This window comes from Photinus pyralis, unplaced genomic scaffold (assembly GCF_008802855.1).
Source record: "Photinus pyralis isolate 1611_PpyrPB1 unplaced genomic scaffold, Ppyr1.3 Ppyr1.4_LG5, whole genome shotgun sequence".
NCBI lineage: Eukaryota > Metazoa > Arthropoda > Insecta > Coleoptera > Lampyridae > Photinus > Photinus pyralis.
In genome coordinates this window covers 2,140,795-2,164,531 of record NW_022170596.1, presented here as the reverse complement: position 1 = coordinate 2,164,531, position 23,737 = coordinate 2,140,795, and the positions used below count along the sequence as shown (strand labels likewise).

General features: G+C 36.4%; 1 protein-coding gene across 2 annotated transcripts in view; it reads left to right on the top strand.

Moving 5' to 3' along the window:
- Window positions 1-23,737, top strand: part of LOC116170093 (alpha-mannosidase 2) — a 60,738-nt gene that overhangs the window by 11,405 nt on the left and 25,596 nt on the right. The window contains exon 2 of one of the 2 annotated variants that reach the window (XM_031486285.1): window positions 7,355-7,383. The exons of the other annotated variant lie outside the window; for it this stretch is intronic. The gene's annotated coding sequence lies outside the window, so the exon portion shown is untranslated. The remainder of the gene's footprint in view (window positions 1-7,354; window positions 7,384-23,737) is intronic. 2 annotated transcript variants of the gene reach the window in all.

Genomic DNA, 23,737 nt, shown 5'->3' with positions numbered 1-23,737 from the left:
TTTAACTTATTGCACTGTCACTTCAAAAGTTCTGGAACGCCCGTAAGTTTGAGACATGTACCTGACTATATTTCACTCTTTCCTGGTCGTACGTCGTATTTTTCTAAAATCATCTTAAATGATGGGAAAAACAATTTTCTCCGGACGACGTTACAATAATTGCTTCTCCAAAGATTGCTCCCTCAAATATTGTTTTGGAAACTGAAGTAAACATGTGATGTAAAACGGGTAATTCAACTTTCAATGATTAAACAATTTTCTGTAAGAAAACATCTCTAGGGACTTGGTTTGATTTCTCGATAACTTCTTTGTTCTTAGCGGACCGCCATCCCCTAAAATGTTTAGTAGTATCGTTAAGTAAATAAGGCCTTCCTTGTGCAGGTTTAATAAAAGTGTTCAATCATTTTAAGCCCATAGACGAGAACGAAGAGCTGGCTACGTAAATAAAAAAAAAACAGGTGTTGTGAAAATCATTCTAATATAAATATCATCATTGAATAAATTATTCAATGATATCATCGTAAATATCTGAATCACGTTGGGGAGGCGTGGGCGTGCGATCAAGCGTGTTAAATAAAATCACTAGGCGCAATTCCGCAATTATTATGTGGAGTTATGTTATGTTATAGTTTGAGCTTGAACCTTAAAAATCACGGTAATTTATTGCCAGAATTGGGGATTAACAGTTGCCAGAAGTCGGCAGCGCCATTCATCACTCGCCCCAAATTGTCAGGATCTAACAGGCGCGATCTAACAGGCGCTATGGCATTGGGCCGTAAAGCCGCGTACAGACCTGACGTTCCAAAATTGCTAAGTGTGGACGGGGAGCGTGAGCGGCGCTAGCGCGACCTGTCCGAGGGTCGCCGCTATCCATTTACTGTCGGTTTGTCGACGACAGATCAAAGAAAGAACGTGGCGTGTCGCGTCAGGTCTGTACGTACCTTAAGACATTAGGACGCAGACATTAGGACACGGACAATGGGGCGCAGATATTAAGACGCGGACATTAGAACGCAAGCGTCCCAATGTCTGCGTCCTAATGTCTGGCGGCCTAATGCCAGGTCACCCCTCTAACAATATCTGGTCCCTGTGCTGTGACTGCTCTTCGCCAGACCTCTGCAAGGAGCACCGCTGTCTTGCATTCAGCAACACCATGGAGCAACACTCAAACCTGCTACACTTAGTAGCTGGGATAACGAGAGCTATAACGAATAAGAAGTGGGGTATTCGCAATACGTACAGAGCTCGGTATAGAGCCTTGTATACGATTTCCAATTGTTCGAACGATGTACCATTACGGTACAATTCGTGTTATTTTTATTTCGAAAAGCCCGCGCTATAAATAATTACCTATTTAAAAAAACACCAAACGTTAACAATTGGTGTGCCGCCCAGCTTGAAATCGTCGGACATTCTATTGTATTGTCGATTGTGTAAACAATTTCCGTAATGTGTCATTTGACTAACTTTTATGTAAGTAACCATTACAATAAGCGTTGTGAAACTGTTATTTCATGATTTCAGCAGGAACACAATAGCACCAGTCTACGATTGTTACTGATAATAGTCATATGCTACAATTATTAAAATTGCAACAATTAGGAATGAAGTGATTCAATATTTCCATCTAAGGTGTAAACTTGCGCCAATATCACTTCTGTTAGAAGGAAAGTAAGTGAAGATTTTGCTCGAGATTTTGTGCTTTATGCACCTCATACGTAAATGGTATTGGATTTCCCCAAATGTTTAGACACACACTAACAATAACCTAAGAGTGATTAGCAGAGACTTTAATGAAAGACACGACACTAAAAAACGTAAAAGGATACCTAGGAAGAACTGGATGCACGGAGGAAGAGATCTGCTGAAGGGGATTTTTCACACTATTCTCTCATCTGATGGACGATGAAACGAAATTTTATGAATATTTTTGCACGACACAACCTAGACATTTCGCTATATCTTCATGAAGAAGGTAACTTTTTAAAGGTTGGCAATCCCACCTGAAGAACGTCTGGCTATTTATTTACGGTTCCGATTCAATTATTTTGGCAACAGTATAACGTTAAAACCTTAGACAAGGAAAGAATATGGACGCATAAATTCGCAAGCGATAGTGTTACCATCTGCCACATAATGAGATTGGCCAGTGGCGTAGCATCCGTAATTGCGAATAGTGGCAGAGGTACCTAAAAACAAACTACTTTTAACGCTGTTACTCATTTTCGTGCGCCGGCTAAACGGCTGAACCGATTGTTAACATACGAATGAAATACGTGCGTTGCGCTATTTGTTAATCAGACACGGGTATAAAACTATAAAGGAAACTTCCTCTTATCTTTTTTCGGGATTGTATTTAAAACTAACTGTCCCTCATTGATTTCTGTTTGAGCTTTGAATTAAATTAAATTCAAAGAAGAATATTCAAAGAAAAAGCTTTATGATGAAAAATAGGAAAATACGTGGTAATGGCATTAGGCACATTTTCAATATTTACGTCTGAAATGAAATTTCCGGTTCCTCCTTCTCACTCCGGCTTTTGCATTCACAATCTGCACAATTCACCATGATTTTACGTTGTTTTTTGTGTATTGCCTCTCAATTTAAGCGCAAAAACTTATAAAAAAACGATGTTACTTAAATGACATGTGTGCCACATATAAAATAGCCGAACGCCATTCATACATGACTGTACGAAGTCTCTGACTGTAAGGCATACGCGGTATCCATTATCTTTCCTAATCTAAGGTTAAAACCATAAACAGAAATAAGTTACATACTGGCAGTCAGAAACTAGCTCTGGATTGTCTGGCGGACCAAATGCATTGTTCTGGTCAACAGGTAACTGATACGGAGTACAAGTAGTCGATTGATGGTGGAGAAAACATTTTGAGGATTCCGCTGCAGATTGCTATCGTGTCCAAATTGCGATGCGAGCTGTTATATCCACCTGGTTCACTTATTAGCTGTTTATTTCAAATTCCTAGACAATGGAAAAAATGCGACATTTTGCTTGTTTTTTTCTCGTTTCTGTACTTCTTTCTCCGCCAATGAGTTGAGTAACTACAGACTCTAGGGGCTGCACCGGTCCGTCACGCGGCATTACTTTTCGATTTGTCCTTGTCATTTTTTTGAAGTTTTAAACAAACATTAGGAACTATTCGAGAAACTGTTTCTATTTTGATCACATGAGGTAGTAAAAAGCCTTGTAAAAAGCCTAGCAGATCTTTTGAGAGATGGGTGTTCTTCAAGATTATCCTAAAATTGTCGCGTATACTAAATCAATTTTTCTTACACGTGTCTTTTTTTTCAGATTTATACAGAAAAAGGCAAGTACCAAGTAAAATAACGTGAACAAAAATATAATTTCACACTTCTTTTTAGCGCATTTTTGCAAATTTATTTGTAAAAAGTAGCTTTTAATCTCACTTTGGCTGGCTGGCTGGCTGGATGGCTGGCTGGCTGGCAGCAAATGTGGGCGCGTAGAAGAACTCTTGTAGAAAGGCAACGGGTGTACGTGTATCTACAGGGCCGTGAAATTTGTCAACCTTAGGGACATGGCTACATGATGTGGGGTTGGCGACATCTGTGCGCCATCCTCGAGCGTAGTATACTAACGTGAAGGTTTTTCAGTTTTTTCCTATCTTCTACTACAGTTTTGGTCCGATTCTTTTCAAATTGGTGTCGTCGGAAAGATGTTGTAAACGCGCACAACTCCTGCGTGGCGGAATTTTGTTTTTTGTGCTAGGGGCGAAATTAACGACCTTTTGCGAGGCGCGCGCGCGCGTTTTCGAGAAGTACTCAACTTCGGGCGCCTTTTACCTTCCGTTGCGAACTCACGCGGTTTAACGTTTCGTGAATCTCGAATCGCTGTCTCTCTTTCTCGTGTCGCCAATAGAAGTGAATTGCGAGTGAACGGGACGTCGGAAGTGGGTACCGTAAAAGAGAATGTGGTAGCCCGCGACACGATCTCACTGATGGTGGAGTCAAATCTTCAAACGCGAATTGCTGGTGAACGGGACGTCGGAAGGAGGTACCGTCAAAGGGAATGTGGTAGCCCCCGACACGATCTTCCTGATGGTGGAGTCAAATCTTCAAACGCGAATTGCGGGTGAACGGGACGTCGGAAGTGGGTACCGTAAAAAGGAATGTGGTAGCCCGCGACACGATCTCACTGATGGTGGAGTCAAATCTTCAATCGCGAATTGCGGGTGAACGGGACGTCGGAAAGGGGTACCGTCAAAGGGAATGTGGTAGCCCCCGACACGATCTTCCTGATGGTGGAGTCAAATCTTCAAACGCGAATTGCGGGTGAACGGGACGTCGGAAGGGGGTAGCCCCCGACACGATCTTCCTGATGGTGGAGTCAAATCTTCAAACGCGAATTGCGAGTGAACGGGACGTCGGAAGTGGGTACCGTAAAAGAGAATGTGGTAGCCCGCGACACGATCTCACTGATGGTGGAGTCAAATCTTCAAACACGAATTGCGGGTAAACGGGACGTCGGAAGGGGGTACCGTCAAAGGGAATGTGGTAGCCCCCGACACGATCTTCCTGATGGTGGAGTCAAATCTTCAAACGCGAATTGCGGATGAACGGAACGTCGGAAGTGGGTACCGTCAAAGGGAATGTGGTAGCCCCCGACACGATCTTACTGATGGTGGAGTCAAATCTTTAAAAGCGAATTGCGGGTGCACGAGGAAAGTGGGAAGCGGTTAGTGAATGTAGTAGCCTTCGACAAGATCTGTTGTTGATGGTTGAGTCGAAAGTGGCTAATAGAATACTGATCTGCCACACAAAAATGCGCTGAAGTCCCTTCGATCTCAAACGAGGACTTTGATAATTTTTTAGATACCTTCCACACGAAATACTTTCAAAACTATTTCCTTCAGTTACCGATTGAGAAAATGTACAGTCGCTAAGATAGTTCACTAGATCTGTCCAGTAATTAAAAACGTTTGGGATGAACTTTGGCCGGAAGCTCGCCCACCAACGATGGCTTCGGTATTGCTTTAAAAAAAAATAAACGGTATAATTACAATAGTAGTTGATATTGCGCATTCTGCGTATGCGTACATTAATCTGATGTTTATAATATGTGATAGGTCATCCTTGGTTAATAAAATTTCAAAGAAATATCTCCATCAGTAAGAAAGTTGACATTGCAGTCTGCGCAAGCGCACATTTGAGTTTGACTAAGAACATGACGTGATGTTTGCTTTTACTAGAAGTGTCTGTGATTGTAATTTCAACAAAATATATTAATAAATAAGAAAGTTGATACTGCGCAGTTTGCACAAGTCGATGCGCAAGCCCACATTAATTGTCCAGATTTTTGTTGGCTCAGGTGCCAGAGCTATAAGCTACAGTAGGAGTAATTAACGCCTCGGACGGATGGACATAGAAAGTGGCTGAAACTTCATTAGAAAATGCATTAAAAATGAAATTTAATGAAGGTAAGAAAATGCAGCGGTAGAAATCTGTAGATGGCGACAGCGGCGGTAGTCGGCGGCAGGAAACAGCGGAGCGCGAGTACTGCCAACAGAAGTTGTGAGTCTTTTTACTTCTGGATCAGATGCGGTCGTCGACGGTAGCTCCATGTAACTCTAATGGAGAACGGCGGGCCCAGGATTTATAAGGGCAAGCGGTCGGCGGTTACTGGTTAATGTTAAAACAAGCTTAAAGCTCACAGTCATTTCCTTAAGCGGGGACAGTACATAATCAGATTCGGTAGCGGTTTCTACGGGAATGCAATTGCAGGAAAACGGAACAATATCCCTCCCATTATAATTAATGAAACGGAGGGTAGCAAAAAGCTTAACTTACAATTAACGGAGCGGTAAAAATTATTGTGCAGTCGTCACTCGGCCTCCCTCCGGTCCTGGCCCGGTCCGGCAATGTGTACTTAGATCATATATATTACATAGATATAACATACAGCCACTAAATCTGTGCCAACAAGCCAACGTATGTGAGAGAGATAGCGAACAGTAGAATACCGATCATGCGCATTGACTTTCCCGGCGTCGTTTCACAAGCGTTTGGCGTGCTATTTCTTTATAGCATAAAAGAGTTCACGGTGTTGTAGTTCAGACCAGGTTGCGCTTATTGGTCTTGTGTATTGACAGGTGTGTTTTTAAATGTGTACTTTGTCACAAAATGGCACCGGTCACATTTTAAATTCTTCGCAGGGTCCATATCTCGACAAATGATAGATGCGCTGTAAGACTGGAGATGAAAGCGCACTGGGCACACTTTAAGTAAATCCTTGGTAATTTTAGTTGTAAGTTTTGAAGAAGTTTAGTTTAAGGCGAGGTTTAAGGTTATGTTTTACTATTGGTGCACCACGCCTGTTGCGACAATTCATTACGAACGTCATAATTCATTGAAGCGGCCCAGCAACTCATTATTGATCGCACTGTATGATCTAAGCTCTACACGTTGAGCGTTTAAAGTTGTAACGGACATAGAACCAAGAGCTATACACAAAAACCAGGCAAGCTCTGGATGTCTTAGCTGGTCATTCACATCAATGGTTAAGGTGAAAGGAAACGGAGGAATACTCAGGAAAATGTACGGGGTGGCAAATATCTGGGTCCGGTGAAAGTAGTATTATGACTCGCGGAATTGCGCGGAATGAATTAAATTCTTGTCGCTAAAAAGATTTCAGGTTTTTCAATGCTATATTATGTTATCAAAAATCTCTAAACCTTCCCCATATAGTTTTATTCGTTGAAGTTTTTAAAAGTAAAAGCGACTATAGTTTCGGCGTACTGCCATCATCAGGCGATGTGAAAGTTAACAGGAAAACGGTAAATTACAAACGTTGAAGACGAATAAGACGAACATGTTGTTTTTTTAATTATTAACTGGCCGAAGCCAAGTGAAAAAACCTGAAGGGTGGTTAAACCGGAAAGGTTGTCCTAAGTTTCAAAACGAATTATTATCAAGCCTTGTTAAGACAACCAACCGGAGGGTTGAATTATTACATTAAAAGTTGAAAGTTGGATTTAACACATTTCAAAAGAACGGGGGGGAAAAATAAACTTATAAAAGTATTGAAACTATTGAGATGACTACATATTTAAATTATTTAAGTAAAGTTTAAATTCGAGATTATGCAGACGGCATGTCTCGAAATTTCGATGGATCCAACTCAAAAAAAAAAAATAAATTTTCAATGCTACACTACAGGTTACCACGCCACGCATTTAAAGCATGAAATCTGTTACTTAGCGAAGCTTTGCAGCGCGGCATCGTATCGCCTCGCCGAGCTGAGTGCAAACGGACCTTAGTTAAATACTATCAAAGACGCTGTAATCCGACTAATCAAGTAATTTCGTTTTTTTTGCAGATGTGGTGGAATGCTTCGTAGGATTGTGGGTAAGCAAGCATGTCACCTTTTACACTCTAATCGAAATTTTCGAATGAACTAAATTTAAGTATACACTAAACGCAGAAGGACAGCAGGAAATGGCGCTGCGTAGGCGTGTATCGCTGGTACTGAAGCGACGCGTCAGCAGAAATTTGACACGTTTATTCTAGTACCATGCGATCAAAAATGAATTGCTGTCCAGTCACCTTTGGAATTGTTGTTTACATGGGAAATCGTACTTAACTTGAACTTCCAAAGGCGACTCGACAGCAACTCGTATTTAATCGCCCGTTACAAGTTGACGTGTAATGAAAGCTGGTTCTGGGCAACATCTTGAATATTCCAAAATGTTTCTTGAAATTAATAATTTGTGTTTTTTTCAAAAATTCAAAACTACCCGTCTCAGCACCTTGATCTGCAACCAAAGTTATACAGGGTGGTGCCTAGCGCAACGCAGCATAGGGATTTCAATGGTAATTTCGTTATAGTCGATTACTAGCTCCCCTAATTATTTTAGAGCAAAAGTCTAAATACGTTTTTTTTTAGAGAAAAAAATACTGCATCTGTTCATACTTTTACTTATAATTTTCCATTTTTCAAAACCGTAGAAATCGGCAAAATAAGAAATTTCATTTTTATAAATCAGTGATGCTTTGGAATCTTTTAACAAACTACAAGCGGATCGCATCTAAGTTTTCGTTTTTGACGTCGAACGATTTTCATATTTAATTCTGTTTCAACTAACCGACGCAGTAAAAGGCATCATAGGGTAATGTTTTTTTAGAGAATGTAATGCTGCATCTGCATCAGATACTATTTGTTTATCATTTTCCGGAATCAAAGTACTTACATAATCGAAGAAAAAAAAAACTGATTTGAAGAAGATTTGTTCCTAAACTTATATTCGGATTTTCCGCTACTGCAGCCAAAACGTTGAATATACCTATTGTCGTTTTCCTAATGGTTTGGACGGACATTTTGAACGATATTGCATATCCTTTGCAGTTCTTTAACTAATTTATAAACAAGTATAAATTTAATATACGTTAAAGGCAAATAATGAAACGTGATCGCTGTTTTTTTAGGTAATTCCAAGGCATATTTGATTTATTGTAAAATGGACCTTTTTATTTTGTCGATTTCTACGGTTTTGAAAAACGGAAAATTATAAGTAATAGTATGAACAGAGCAGTATTTTTTTCTCTAAAAAAACGTATTTGGACTTTTGCTCTAAAATAATTAGGGGAGCTAGTAATTGACTATAAAGAAATTACCATTGAAATCCCTATGCTGCGTCGCGCTAGGCACCACCCGGTATAATATGTATTGTTACTGCGTGAAAACGAACCAGTAGCCTTTATAGGATAAGGTCGACGGATGCATAGAAATTCTATTTAAATTTACAGTTTCATTTTCGTATTATTATTATTTATTAGCAACAATTAAGATGTACATCACAAAGTCTAAATGGTGAAACCTGAAACATTCAATAAAGATGCTACTTAATAGCCAGGTTGCGGACAGCATTTTCCGTTATGTTAGACGGCCATTTTTTCTTATAACATAAGAAATATAAATTTTTTTAGAAATAATTTACGGTATGAGGGCTTTTTGTACGATATATTTATAAATAGCGGAACCAATGAAAATGAAGTTCTTATAATGTGTCACTGCGCAGTACGTAATCACTCATAAATAACATTTTCCTGCTAACCTACAATTGTGCAGTGTTTATGTTGGCGGTAGTTCTTTTCTTTTTGTCTAAGAGCATAGTAGGAAGGAAGGCTTTATAAATAAGGATACTTTCAATGTCATCAACTTCTAAAAAAAGGAGTTCATTTTCACCAACTTTGGACATTTTAATTCAATGTAAAATAAAAGTGAGGTTAAGACTCCTTCAAACTTATAAGCGAAATTGAACACGCCCAGCACACACCGCAACTTAACTTTGCTATAAAAATGTTTTATACTTATAAACTTATATTATAAGGAAAAATGGCCGTCTAACATAACGGAAAATGCTGTCCGCAACCTGGCTATTGCCTTTCACATAATTTTTTAATTAGAATTTAATAAATGTTGAATTTTTATGCAATGTTAACCCTGAACTTGTATGTTGCAACGTACAGAAACAAACCGGTTGCGGTTTAGTACATGCCAGCGTCAGGCACTTAAACATTTATATCTGATTAAAGAATCTAACCAGACGTGCTTAATTTATTAGCAAATACCATTTTTTGTACAATGTTACATGCGATTAAAAGCGATACAGTTAATCGCGCGAATCAAAATTGCTATAATGCCTGTAATTGTGTTGTGTATGAGGGCATTCTTCATACAGAATGAAGCAGGAAATTAGCTGTTTTGAAATGACAAATTTCTGGAAAATCATTCTCTTTTAATGCAGTTGAATCCTGTTCTGTATGGTGTTCTTAGAGTAGTCGTATGATTCCTACTAACTTATCATTTATTATTTTTAATTTTCCCACCTCGCGAGTGTCAGAATTGAGAAAAATCTAATTCTTTGTGAAAATTACGGTTACTATCAAATAAACGTTTCTGCGAATCTGGTGCTTCCAACAAAGAAGAAAGTAATCTCTGGATAAAATAAAATGCCTTTTGTAATATCTCCTGCAGCCATTTTAGATTATCAGGCCCGTTACGATTGCAATAACAATCAAAGGCAATAACATTATGGATCAGCACAGCTATTGTCCTGCGTGTGCGTGAGTGTGTCGTAAGTTGGAATAATTTTGAATGATTTATTAGTGTCGATGTAAATCTTCGAAGGTAATTGTAGACTAGTCAATGAGTGATCACATTATTCGTGACTGATGATCAAGAACGTCGAATCCGGACGTCGGAGTGTCCCTTATACTACGTGTTTTACAGTTAGGATTCACAGTTACTGTAATCGTGTGTCTAGTATCACAGTGTAAGAATAGATACACTATGCTAGTATTAAGATTAACAGTCCAAAACGTACATGTTTCGTATGTAAAAATGCGAAATTGAAATTGAAATGCGGCGTCGGAAATTATTTAAAATTCAATTTCACTTTAAAATAAGGTACTGTTAGGTGGGTAGGTATTTAATTGAATCTTTTTAGATGTCGTATTGAAAAGCGCTAGTTCTTATTGAATACAGATCAGTTCAATCTAAAGCCGCGCCGATAGAATTTTGATAGAAATCCATCTAAAGTGTGCTCCTCGTTTTTAGTTTACACACGTACTTAATTATCCTACAAATTTTTCAAGATGATGTCATCGACAATCTGCAGGCGCCACGCATTACGCATCGTTAAAGTAGATATAATGTATGGCACTCATCACAATTCACATGTTAACGGAGCGTAACATATTTTGGCATTAGAAGTTTTTCATTGGCGGGATGGTAGGGGAAGGAGTATGCAAAATACTAACCTTGTCACACCCCGCATAATTGAAGCGATTCGAATAGTTTTTCGGAAACTTTGGCTTCTTTATTTTGTCCTGGTGTCTACTGCACAAGCAGAAGAAGTTTTCGAAGCTACCCTGTCGACGAACAGTTTGCATCAGTTCAAAAAAATTCGGTATACCTATCTTAAATTTGTAAGAAAACAATGTACTCCGTTAGGCCGCTTTTTTGCACGCGTTTTTTGTCGCCTGTGGCGTGACGACAAAAAAACGCTGAGTTTGTATAGAATATATCGAACTTTTGTTTAGCGTTTTTTGTCGCGTGTCGCTTTCAAATAAAATTTGTTATTAAATACATAAGTGGCCATCATCAGGTCATCGTAGCCGTAGACGTATCATATGTCTATGATCGAACCGTGCAACAAGATCGATCTACATATGTGTTATACATGGTCACAATTAAAGATGGAACCAAAGCCCTCACACTCAAACCCGAGCTCAAACCCTTTGAGTCATGTGAAATTCATTAGAAACCTTTTTTTCCCGTTCTTGCTACCTTAACCATCAGTGGTGTTAAATTAGAAAATAATGGCTAACAACGTATCACAGACAGTATTGTTAACTTCCTACCATGCACTGTGTGATAGCCTACTGTCCTACGCCATACTGTCTTTGGGAAACTGCTCGCAAGCGAAGTATGTCTTCAAGCTACAGCGTCGTGCGATCAGGATCGTCGCCAATGTGAGATATCGGGATGACTGCCGAAATACCTTCAAGACATTAAACATTCTAACATTACCGTGTGTGTATATTTTAGCAGGTTTATGCCATGCCAAGTCGAACGCGCATACTTTTATAACGCAACGTGATGTTCATAGTTAGTTATGATACAAGAAACAAGACAGAAAACTTTTTTACGTGTACCCTTCTGCAGGTTGACTAAATCCCAAAATGGTCCCCATATTACTATTTACAAACTGTTTAACTGTTTACCTGACAAAATCAAGCAAAGTGATTTTATATCATACAAAGACAAACTAAGAAAGTTCTTAATTGCAAATGCTTTTTACTCTGTTCAGGAATTTATTAATTACAGTAAGGATAACCTGTCATAATTATTAGTTATACATATACAGATTCGATTTATGACGATTGTAAGTAGATGTACAATGCATGAAATATATTATTATTATTATTATTATTATTATTATTATATTATTATAATAGAGAAAAAACCTGTCAAATGGCCCGTATTTCATTTCACATAATTAAGATCATTTCTCATGTAATACAATAGTTGTAAGAAAACAAACCATATGTACTGTATTTTGTCACTTATTAAACACCTGCTCATTGCTTTTTTGTTCATTTTTGACGTTCTGTTAATTTAAAAGTATTTACATTTAAAGTGCAATACTTACATTATCCAGCCAAGCGCATAGCAAGGTTTTTCTAATTTTTCCTAATTTAACACTATACGTGTTTAAGGTAGTAAGAAAGTGAAAAAAATAAGATTTCTAATGACATGGCGATCACATTCAAAAATCATTATGTTAAAAAATTTCTTGTAACCTCAACCTCATTCCCTTTGCCGGTACCCATTTCCGACGTCCTGTTCTTCCGCAATTCGCGTTTGAAGTTTTGTCCCCACCACCAGTTAAGATCTTGTCAGGGGCTACCACATTCCCTTTGTCCATACCGGCTTCCGACCGAGTTCCGACGTCCCGTTCACTCGCAATTTTGGTGGATTTCGCTTTAAAAAACCCTCCACAAAATAGTACTAAATCTTTGGGGCACTTCTCATAGCTCGAGGTACGATAAAGAGAGACTGAGATTCGAGCTCTAACAAAGTTTTGGACGGCGCCCAAAGTCGACTGTTCCTCGAAGACGCGCGCAAATATTTTTTTCTCTGCACGATGATATTGTCTATTGCTCGGTCTATTGTCATGATCATGCAGAAAAACGGTTTTTATTTTTTTAAGCGAAAACCGTGCATCGAATTGAAAAAAACAAAGGGATCAAATTTGCTTAGAAATGATTGGGGATTTCAAGAATAATTTTTATTTTCAGAGAAATCAGTGGCGTACCTTCAATGTCTGCCAAAATGGGCATGTAAAATTCCGAACGAACGCCACTGGTGGAAATTAAAAAAATGTGGTACGTTAAAAAATGCCTCTGGATACATAGTACATACATGCCAAATTTCATTAAAATATTTAAAGTGATATTACAGATATTAATAAATGATTTATTTTTGAAAACTTGACCATCCTGTATCTCAAATCTTAAGATGTTTAGGACATAGGTTCATATGAAGTTTTCTTTTTAAAATCGACCCAAAAATCGCCTCCTTAAATATTGACATTCAATAATTATGAAACACCCTGTATAATAGATGAAATGGGCCATTCGAAACGGTATTTCAATGGCTTGTGTCCGCATTAATTTTTTCGTGGAAAGTGGAAAACCGTTTCTCTGTGAAAAGGAAAAAATGTTCGTTGTTAACTTCGTGGACCTCTGTCATTTTGAACCCAAAAAATTCGTTAAGCCGCTTGTGAGCAAGAGGCGAAGAGTGCACTTCCAAATTTGTTTTTTCGATTTTAATAGCCCTTATGGACGTTTCATGCCTTAACGAGAATACAAACATGAAATAATTTTTAATTTCTGATCAAATGACACCAATAATACCTTTGTGACTTAGACAGACAGACATAAGCAGCGCAAAAGCGTACTTTTTATTTTTTGAAAGTGAAAGTACACTAAAATATTATTCTCAAAAGGATTAATTCAGTAAGGGCTGCTGAATTTATGGTTCATTCGTTGTCACTTCCGTCTGTTTGACGAAGAAAGATAGTCGCTTGCGAGCACCTACTTACAGATCAACACTTCCCTACAGTTATCCTTCATCGAGCTAGCACGACTTTTCGGTTGTGAAATCTGCCATACAAGTAAGTTATAAATCAAAGTTTTACTGTTTCTTTTATAGGTACTATAAGTGGAAGTAGCCGACTTTTTCTATTCGCATTTTGCAAATAAAAAAAAGACGCTTAAATCTCACTTTCATTAACGACGATGTTTATACCTCTCGTTAATTTCTGCCGTGTTTACTACCCTAATTAAAAATCTTTTATGTGTGAATTTGCTGTAACAAAGTACATAGTACACCTTGTCAACAACTCATAATTGAAAATTGCTTATTACTTGTTAATTGAAAAGAGCTTAACGTTCATTATTGAAATCGATTGCAGGCCATTCACTTGTCGGTATTTAACGTATAAATTGGGAAAAGTGGAACTAATTATTTATGAAATTAAAAGCGCTCTATTAGCACTCACTATTGATTTCAATCATTTCCTCACTTTCGTTTTTTAAACAATTGGTCTTTGTTATTTCCAGAGGTCTGTTACTAGATCTGTAAACAAACTATAATTAAAATTTTCGGCTATTTGGATAATCCAGTGCCTGCATACGGATGTAATTTGATGACCGTGACTGATTTTATACGATTGTTGTGTCCTTCCGTCTTTTTGTATGTTTCCGAGTATGTTTCCATCCGTTGCAGTAAGTCGACCAGTAAGTATAATATTGAGGATGAGTTTACGGAGCATGAGATTATACCGTACCTACTTATTATTTTTTCTGCAGCTGCAGGTCAAAAGAAAATCAGAATCAATGACACGGTTGTAGTACCTACTTGAGTCTGTTTCTTTACTTAATTTCAATAACTAGGAAACAGGTACGGGAATAAATAATCTGGAAATGTGACCAGAATACAACGGCATACCTACGGATCTGGTCGATAAGTAATCCGGGAAATACAAAATCATGCTGTTATAGTGACAAGGACGAGTACAAACAACTGGAGAACTAAGAAAGGATTTAATTTCAAAGGATTGGGACATCTAACGGAGGAATTTTACAACACCCTTTTACAGGGGTTTTAAAATAAAATACCTTTGTTTCTAATTTCGATATTTTCTTACCAATAGTAGGTGAATTATGTATTCTACATTATCTAGAATATTGTCCAAATAATTACCATTATCAATAGTAATCAAATAAGAAGCGGAGCGGAACTATCAACATATTTATATCTGAATTCTGCAAAAAGCAGCGATCCAAAATCATACCTTACAATTTCACCTCAGTCTCGGCTACGTGCCTTTAATTTTAGTTATACGATTAGTATGTTAACGTGCCATATTCAAAATAGTGTTCTATGAGACTTTAAGCACCTGGCGCGGGCTTGCTGTAAATTCAAATTAACATTTGCAAAGTTTATTTAAGGCGATTGATTGACAAACAGAAACGCAAACTTAAATTGCATTGTACCAAATCAGTTTAGTTGAACTGGCAGAATGCAAATTATAGATTGGTTAACTGTAATAACTGCGTTAGTTCGAAGTGTCTTCAAACAAAATGGCGAGGGTGTCTGTCTGGTCTCTTTTCTTGTCAACCGAATGCACCGAATGGACGGGGGCGCCTTCGGATCACTGCACCCGAGTCAACCGGCCAACCAAAGATGAACCGAAGTTCACGAATACAAAGACAGCGCCGAACGGAAAAGGCTGAGACGCCTGGCGTATACAGGGGAAAGATCCAGATTATCATTGCGTGCCTTTTATATAAACTGAATAGGCTGGCCCTTGCAATTTCCTCAGATCTCTTTTGCAGACAGCAAAGCAGCGACGCAGCATTAGACTTATATGTAATAGATTCAGGATCCTTGAATGCACACACAGGAAGATTTAACACAGTCATACTAGTGCGGGCATCTGGGCACGCAAGAATTACATTTAAAAAATCGTTGATATATAGATCCATTTGACAACTTGAACGTTAACTTTTCTTACGTTTTGTAAAGTTTGAGATAATGTTAGTTAAATTTGAGCTGGTATACGGAATACCAAATAACATAACTCACGATTTTGAAATTTTTTGGTGATAAAAAAGTTTAAAGAATGATTCTGGCAACTTGTTATAAAATATTTGTGCTTATCAAATGGCCATTAAATGTACTCGTTAAACATCAAGATACATTCTATATTGTGTTCGAAAGTTTTCCCAAATAAATGAATAATATTCTTACAACAATACAATAAAACCACAGTCACACCAAACATTAAGAATTGGCTGGAACATCAAAAATAAGAAAGTTTAAATTTCAAAATTGTTTTCAAGATAGGGAAACCAATCATTGATAAGTGATTAATTTACAACCAAGGTTGTTTTAATATTATTGGTTTTTTTTATTGAAACAGTCGTGAAATATGTTCTATTAATTATATATATTCCAAAAATAAATAATGTTGACACTTTCATCAGGCGAGGACGGACTTAACGGCGAAAATGACGCGTTATTTTAATTTTAATTACGGAAATGATGCAAGAGCAATGTTTCAAATGTAAAACACCCGTACACAGTAATTGACAGTCAATTATGTAGGAACTAGTATTGATTTCCAATAAGAAGTGTACGTAGTACATTTCGCAATATACAGAACACTATTTTGTTAAGCTGAGTGTCCAATTGTTTTACATTGGAGAAAAAAATATTTTAATTTTAACACTCCACTGATAAGAAGGTTAGCGATATTACTAGTTGGCGCCATTAGTTAGAACACGCTGTGTAGTATACGATTGAATAATCATGAACATGTAGTTGTTTCATTGCATGCAATTTATAAATAGAATTATTATAATATGTATAATTATGTAGAAAATCCCGACGACATTGCATAATTACAGTGAAAGAGTTACACGTCTTAATTCGCTGTTCAAGTTCACACGCGATAATGTAAAAATCTTTGTCCTTTAACAATTTAATTTCACTTGGGTCGCAGACAAACAATAAGATTATAATTTCGTCTGGGAATTTAAAATTTAACCCCAATACAGGTTGTATACACACTCGTGTAAGACAGCAGTCTATATTTTCGCAGAAAAAGACGGTGCTTACAGAAAAGTGACATTCTTTCAAATATGAGGGGCACAGCGATATAACCATGAGCGGACTGGGTACTTACGGGCCAGGTGGAATTGCAAAGGTTACGGGCCAATTGTTTTGCTTCATTTTAAAGTATTCCGTTCTCGAAAGTCAATTAGAATATAGTTTTTTTAATTGCGTGTTAACAAATTATTAATAGTGCAAGAAACTAAATACAGCACATACTTATAAATAGGGCAGCGAAAATGCAAAATAAAAAATGCAATTATAACTTAAAAATTTCGCAAAAATGACATAAAAATTCTCCACATTTTAAAAATATTTGTGTAGCGCCACTTATATTATTCGAGGGCAGTTCTTCCCTAGGAGCCAAAGTCGTGGCAGAAGGCATGGCCGCGTTCCCGCCAACTAAGACAGGCGTCCCATATTGTTTTGTTTTTGTTTTTTAGAGGGTTGTCAAATAATTAAGAATGCGTCGCCATAAATAATTATGTAAAAGTGTTTTCTTCAAAATAAATTATTATAATGTCGTTATTTTTTAATATCAGCGTTATATTTGGAATTATACAGGGTGCGCCCATAAAGTATAGGGCGCCCAAATGGTACATTTTTTTTAAATAGCACCCCCTGTATTGGAATGCATTTTTGAATTCTACGTGTAATTGTACGTCTTTTTTATTATATGGTTATGTCCGAAAAGCTAGTAGTTTTAAAGATAATTCGATTTTTAAGAAAAATTGGGCATTTGCAAGCGTCAGTATATTGTAAAAATTTTGATTCCAGGTTTTATATCTTTTATCCAGGGTTAAGTAAAAGTCAAATAAATACATCTACTATGAAATATTAAAAATATAGCTTACAGGGTGGTTTTTTTGGTAGGTCCAAAGTTGCAGAACTTCATATTAAAAAATCTCACTTTTTTAAATGGAACACCCTGTATATTTTTCTGTCATCATTTAGTTCCTCCAAAACCTTCAACTTTAGATAATAATGTCCTATACCTATCTCTGATAGTTTTCGAAATATCTTGGTTTTCCTTTTTTTATATTCTAATCTTAAATAAGTTATATGTAATTTACATAATAGTGAGGTGGCCATGCAAAAAAAGGCAATTTTTATCTATCTCGTCCAAAACGAAAATCATATCGATTAATTTATTTTAAGTCCAAAAACTGGAGAATAAGTAAAACATTTGACTACAAAGCAAATTTAATTTAACTCCTAATGCCATCCAGTCAGTCATATTAGTTCATTTTTTTTATATTCACCTCGTTATTATGTAAATTAGTACTTATTTCAGATTAAAATATAAAAAGTAGAAAAACCAAGATATTTGTTTACGTTTTTACTATCAAATTTATTCTCCAGTTTTTATAGACTTAAATGAATTACTAGGAAAATGAATTAATAAATATGATTTTAGCTTTGAACGAGGCAGATAAAAATTGCCTTTTTTTGCATGGCCACCTCACTATTATGTAGATTACATATAACTTATTTAAGATTACAATATTATAAACCAGGAAAATCAAGATATTTCGAAAACTATCAGAGATAGGTATAGCACATTATTATCAAACGCTGAATTTTTTGGAGGAGCTAAATGATGACAGAAAAATATACAGGGTGTTACATTTAAAACAAAGTGAGATTGTTAATATGAAGTTCTGCAACTTTGAACCAACCAAAAAAAACACCCTGTAAGCTATATTTTTAATATTTCATAGTAATGTATTTATTTGATTTTTACTTAACCCAGGATAAAAGATATAAAACCTGGAATCAAAATTTAAGTAATATTTTTGACAATATACTGACGCTTGCAAATGCCCAATTTTTAAAGTTAAGTTTAAAGTTAAAGTTCTTAAAAATCGAATTATCTTTAAAACTACTACCTTTTCGGATATTAACCATATATAATAAAAAAGACGTACAATTACACGTAGAATTCAAAAATACATTCAAATACAGGGAGTTCTATTTAAAAAAATGTACCATTTTGGCGCCCTACTTTGCGGGCGCACCCCGTATAATTCCAAGTATTTTTAAAATGTGGAGAATATTCAACCATATCATAATACAAAAGCACTCTATCGAAAAATTATCTTCAAGGCATTAAGGTACTCCGCGCAATCGTTGACTCACCCTGTATATTAATCCAAAATAAACGGCGCACTTAACATAACACAAAGCAATACCCTTCATCGTCCTGATCGGCACGCATGATTAACTTATCCACGAAGTCCGCTTTGACAGTTTTATTCGTTTCCAGGTCAATTATCGCATATGTGAATGTGGGAAACGAAACACGTGTTACATTTTACACGAGTTTTACATTTTGTAGAAATACAAAAATTACGTATTCCACTCGTTTCGATGTAAGGGAATATTACTGTTCGTTAATGATTGATTTTTCAACGAAATTTCATACAATTTGGTTATTAAGTGGCACAAATCTTTACCTACTGAAGCTACTGCAAATGGAATTATCTTGTTTCATTTTGGCGTAAATAGAAGCATAGTGTAAATAATAGAAATTCTTTACACTAAGATAGAAGGAAAGCAAGTACCTACATTGCAACGCAGCTATTATTGCACCAAACAATTGCGAGATGAAGGAAATGTTCGTATACCTACAGGGTGGAACACTGAATAGGTATATCTTGAAAACATTTTTTTAAAGAAGCTTGTATATTAAAAATTATGAAAAGTAAGTATGTGATGTTCCAGTAAAAAAAAGTTTGATAGGCAACTGGTAATCATAAATATTTTAGAAACATGACGCGGTCATTGTGCACAATTTTGCTTCACGATATTTGGGATATCTTTTTATGGTAAAAGAATTATAATCAGAGAGGTCTACACCGGCACATTTACGAGATAAAAGTCGAAATTACGAGATATTCGCTTTATAACTCAATAACACCTTGACATATAGATCTCAAATTTGCTATACGAGAGCTAGGCCATGACTTAGGGAAGAAGTAATTAGATTTTTGGCTTCGTGAGTTAACCCCGTCAACCAAAGGGGCACCAAACGCATGCTCGCGCTACTTTGCGTGGGTTTATTAGTGTTGATAAAGGCTTTTTGTTGTAAAATATAAAAAAAATTTAAAATGATATATTTTCATCTATTCACGATTAATTGATCACAGTCTATTATTATGAGGTAAGTTACCATCCAATAGTCAAATTTAACTGCTCTATTATTTCCCCTTTGGAATTTTTCGTATCGCACTTAATGAAATTCTTTACGTTTCGATAAAATCTTATCGACTCGACGTGTACAGACAGAATGTCACCGGTAACGGATCGAGAGAGTTCTATTGTTTCTAGAAATGACCATATTTCGTTACACTCTAGATAATTACCGTTATAAGAAGTAACTTTACACTACGGAGGCATTTTTATTTGGTCGGGTAGTTTTAATAATAGAAGTACATTAATATGTACCGGTTTAATCTTCTTATTGCTCAGTTTAAGGAATATGTTGCATTGGTGCAGCTGTGGACGTGGAAGGTACTTTATCGTTTTAGGAAATTGGGAAATTCTCCCTGGTCGTAAAACTTTCCTCAATTTTGTTTCTGCGGTAGTTTTGTTTAGTTTCCATTTGAATTATTGATTTTAATCATTTTGTTTTGCGTGCTAAAAGTGTAAGGGCAAACAACCGTGGGTCATCGCCTTGCCGTTAGCAAAATAATAATCCAACGCACATGCAATTGGAAACCCTTGACTTGACGCAGTCTTGTGAATGCTAGGACCCTTTTTATATATAAGAAAATTTAAAATATTTCAAAAGTGTTTTTACAGCAGTTCGAACAAAAACATGTTTACAAACTTTTGGCGATGATTCAAAATATTCGGACTGATCACTTTGTAAGACGACGAACAAATCATTGACCTAGAGCAAAACAAAACAGTAAATTTTTAAGCGCTAAATTCGAATTCGACAGCGTTCATTTATGATCACTCGGTACAGTGACTATAACGGGTATCATGATTCTGAGTGGTTACTGACAAGACCCATAATATTTTATACGCTATCAAGATTAGCAATAAAACTAATTTGTTAACTAGTAATTTTATTCTATTTCCCATGATGGGACATAAAAGTTTATATTCCGTAATTCTCCAACTGAAATACAGTTTCACGGTACTCTACAAATTAATGTTGAATTTGGATATAAAACTCGCATTAAAAAAATGAAAAATATTCGAACCCGGAGCCCAGACCTCGTTTCGACCTCATTTACGTTCTGTATCTTCCACGATCAAGTTTAGGATCGGCGTATAAAATTATTTATAGACATTGTATGGGTGACCTGGTTCGTTTTTAATTAACCTATTCGTTTTTTATTCAAATTTAGAATCGGTACGAGAAACGAAAATATTCGTTCAATACTAAAACACGTTTCATTTCAGTGGGGAAACATTTTAATCAGCGCATCTCGTATCATATTATCCATGATTTTTATTTCCACCACAAAAGAGATACGGAGCATGATTGAAAACAAACAGTATAATAATTAGGAAAATTTCTATTAAAATTCGAAATTTGCTTTTCGATAACGGATTTTGCCAATAAATAATCAGGTAGCAGAAATGTTCTGACTGAATGCGAAGGTTTGGATGTAATGCTCTGTACATTTCGAGGTATATTTGAAATTACACAATTAAAAAAAATTAGATTTGAAGTTGAAGTACAAATTTCGCACGTAGCAGTCGCATTCAATTTTGCACAATGAGTTTATTATACACCAGGGGCGGCTCTCTATAAAGAGCCAAGGAGCCATGGCACCACCTCAAGGAACCTGCTAATTATCAATTCTTAAAATATAATTAACTATTATTATGTGCTCACTAGAGTACATATTGTGTTTTAAAACTTAAAACAAAAAAAGTAAATGATTTGATAAATTAGGTACCAAGAAGAATTCATTCGTGCTTATCCGTGGACTTCGCAGACGGTCGAGCCGTGCCAAACTGAAACTGGCTCGTATTTTCCTACAAGTGCGACTTCCGCGGGGAGTAGAGGGGTGGGAGGAGCGAAACCGAAGTAGCGTTTTATACGTACAACTTGAGCCATCAGAAGTTTGGCTCATAAGCACAATTGAATAATGTATACGTGTATTACTATGCTTTGCGCCGTTTTCCTTGTTTCAGTCGTTATAAGTCAAACAATTTTTTTTACTTCTGTGTAAGATTACACTTCCCGGATTAATTGTTACGTAAAATACACAAATTAAAAAATCATTTAAATAAATCTTTTTCCATGCATTCTCTGGAAGATAGACTTTAAATAAAGCAATTAAGCAGGCCGTTACCGGACTTAAATATGTATTGTTAAAAAACGAAATGTGTCTGAACTCGACAATAGCGATAAATCCGAAAATAAAGGAGTAGGTACTGAAAGAATTAATAAATTTCAGTACTTGTTTAGATAAAGATTTGAATAGTTATTTGTACAACTATTGTTGAAAATGATATTTCGGCCTCATTAATAAAACGGCAAATAAAATGTTGCTATTGTTTATAGATCGGACTAAACGCCATTGAAACAGATAGTACAAATCGTGAAAAAAGTAACACTTTCCATACGATTTTTTGTCAAAAAAAATCCGCTAATTCTCATCTAAAACAACACAAAATGAATTACTGGAATGCATGCTTGAAGTATACTTATAATGAAACAAGCCTCCAAAGAAATTAAAGGGGCTAGATTTGTTTCCGTCACTTGCATTATAAATATTCGAATTATACTCAAAATCTAAATAACTGGAATAATATGAAAACAAAAATTTGAACATTTAAAATAATGGGGAGGGGGACACAATTTGGCACTACCTTCTACGCAGCTTACGAGCCGCCACTGTTATACACTATAGTACTATTGCAAGAATACCGGAATAATTCTCAATAAACTCCAGACCGAATTGAGCAGCTGAGATACCGAGGAAAATCCCCAATGGCCCTCTTACATTTGAATACAGTAATATAATAAAATCCAATGAAATAATTTTGTCGAACAGCGTTATCCTCGGTTATATTAGAAATTAAAGTTTGCCCTTATTTGGTCCTTAAAAGAATTATACAGAGTGTAACAGATAAAAGAAATATTTTTTGAGTATTGTTTCTAAATGAACCAATGGTCAAAAATGTTTCGTGTGGGAGCTACGTTTATAAAAGTCCTTTCATTTTTTTCCACGTGTAAGGATTCAACTAACCGCATTACCAAAATGCCCCAATGAAAATTAAGATCTCTAAAATTCGGCAGCATAAACAAAAATCAAAAAAACAGTTCATTTTTGCAGCTTTAAACCTGTTCTAGGGGTTGCATCTCTCCACAAATTTTTAAATGGGACGACGGCTCAAATGACCCATGTTTTGCAAGGGGTTTTGATATTATGAGTAGAAACGAATTGAACATTCTTCAATTTCGGAATTGAAGTAGTACACCCTGTATATTAACACATTTTTGGATTCTGAAGACAATTTTACACTTGATACGTTGGTTTCGATAATGTTGATCGAACAAATAATATAATTCTATTTTTTCGTTCCCTATTGACTGTACAGTGTACATTACCGCAAAATTTTGCCTAATCTGTCCCTACGAAGGATTTTATAAACAATTTTGAAAATCGGATCTCTGCTGTAGGGAAACGGTCAGAGGATCTGCCTGTTCATCTTTGGTGTCAATTTGAGGGAGTTCCTCTGGAGATTTTGGCATGCTGGCGAACATTTGAGGCTTACTTTTTCGCCAAATTACTTTATGGAGGAGGTGCCCTCCGTCAAATACGTTATCTATCTGTGCAACACCGCTTTGCTGCTCAGTAACTTTATGGTTTAATGCAAGCAAAGAGGGGGGCGTTCTTCTACGGGTCCGCAATTGCTGCCAGCCATCCAATCAGCCGGGCGAAGTGAGATTAAGAGCTACCTTTTTGCAAATAAATTTGCAAAAACGCGATAAAAAGAAGGAGAGTTTGGAAAATATTGACTTTTCCGAGGACTTTTCACAGC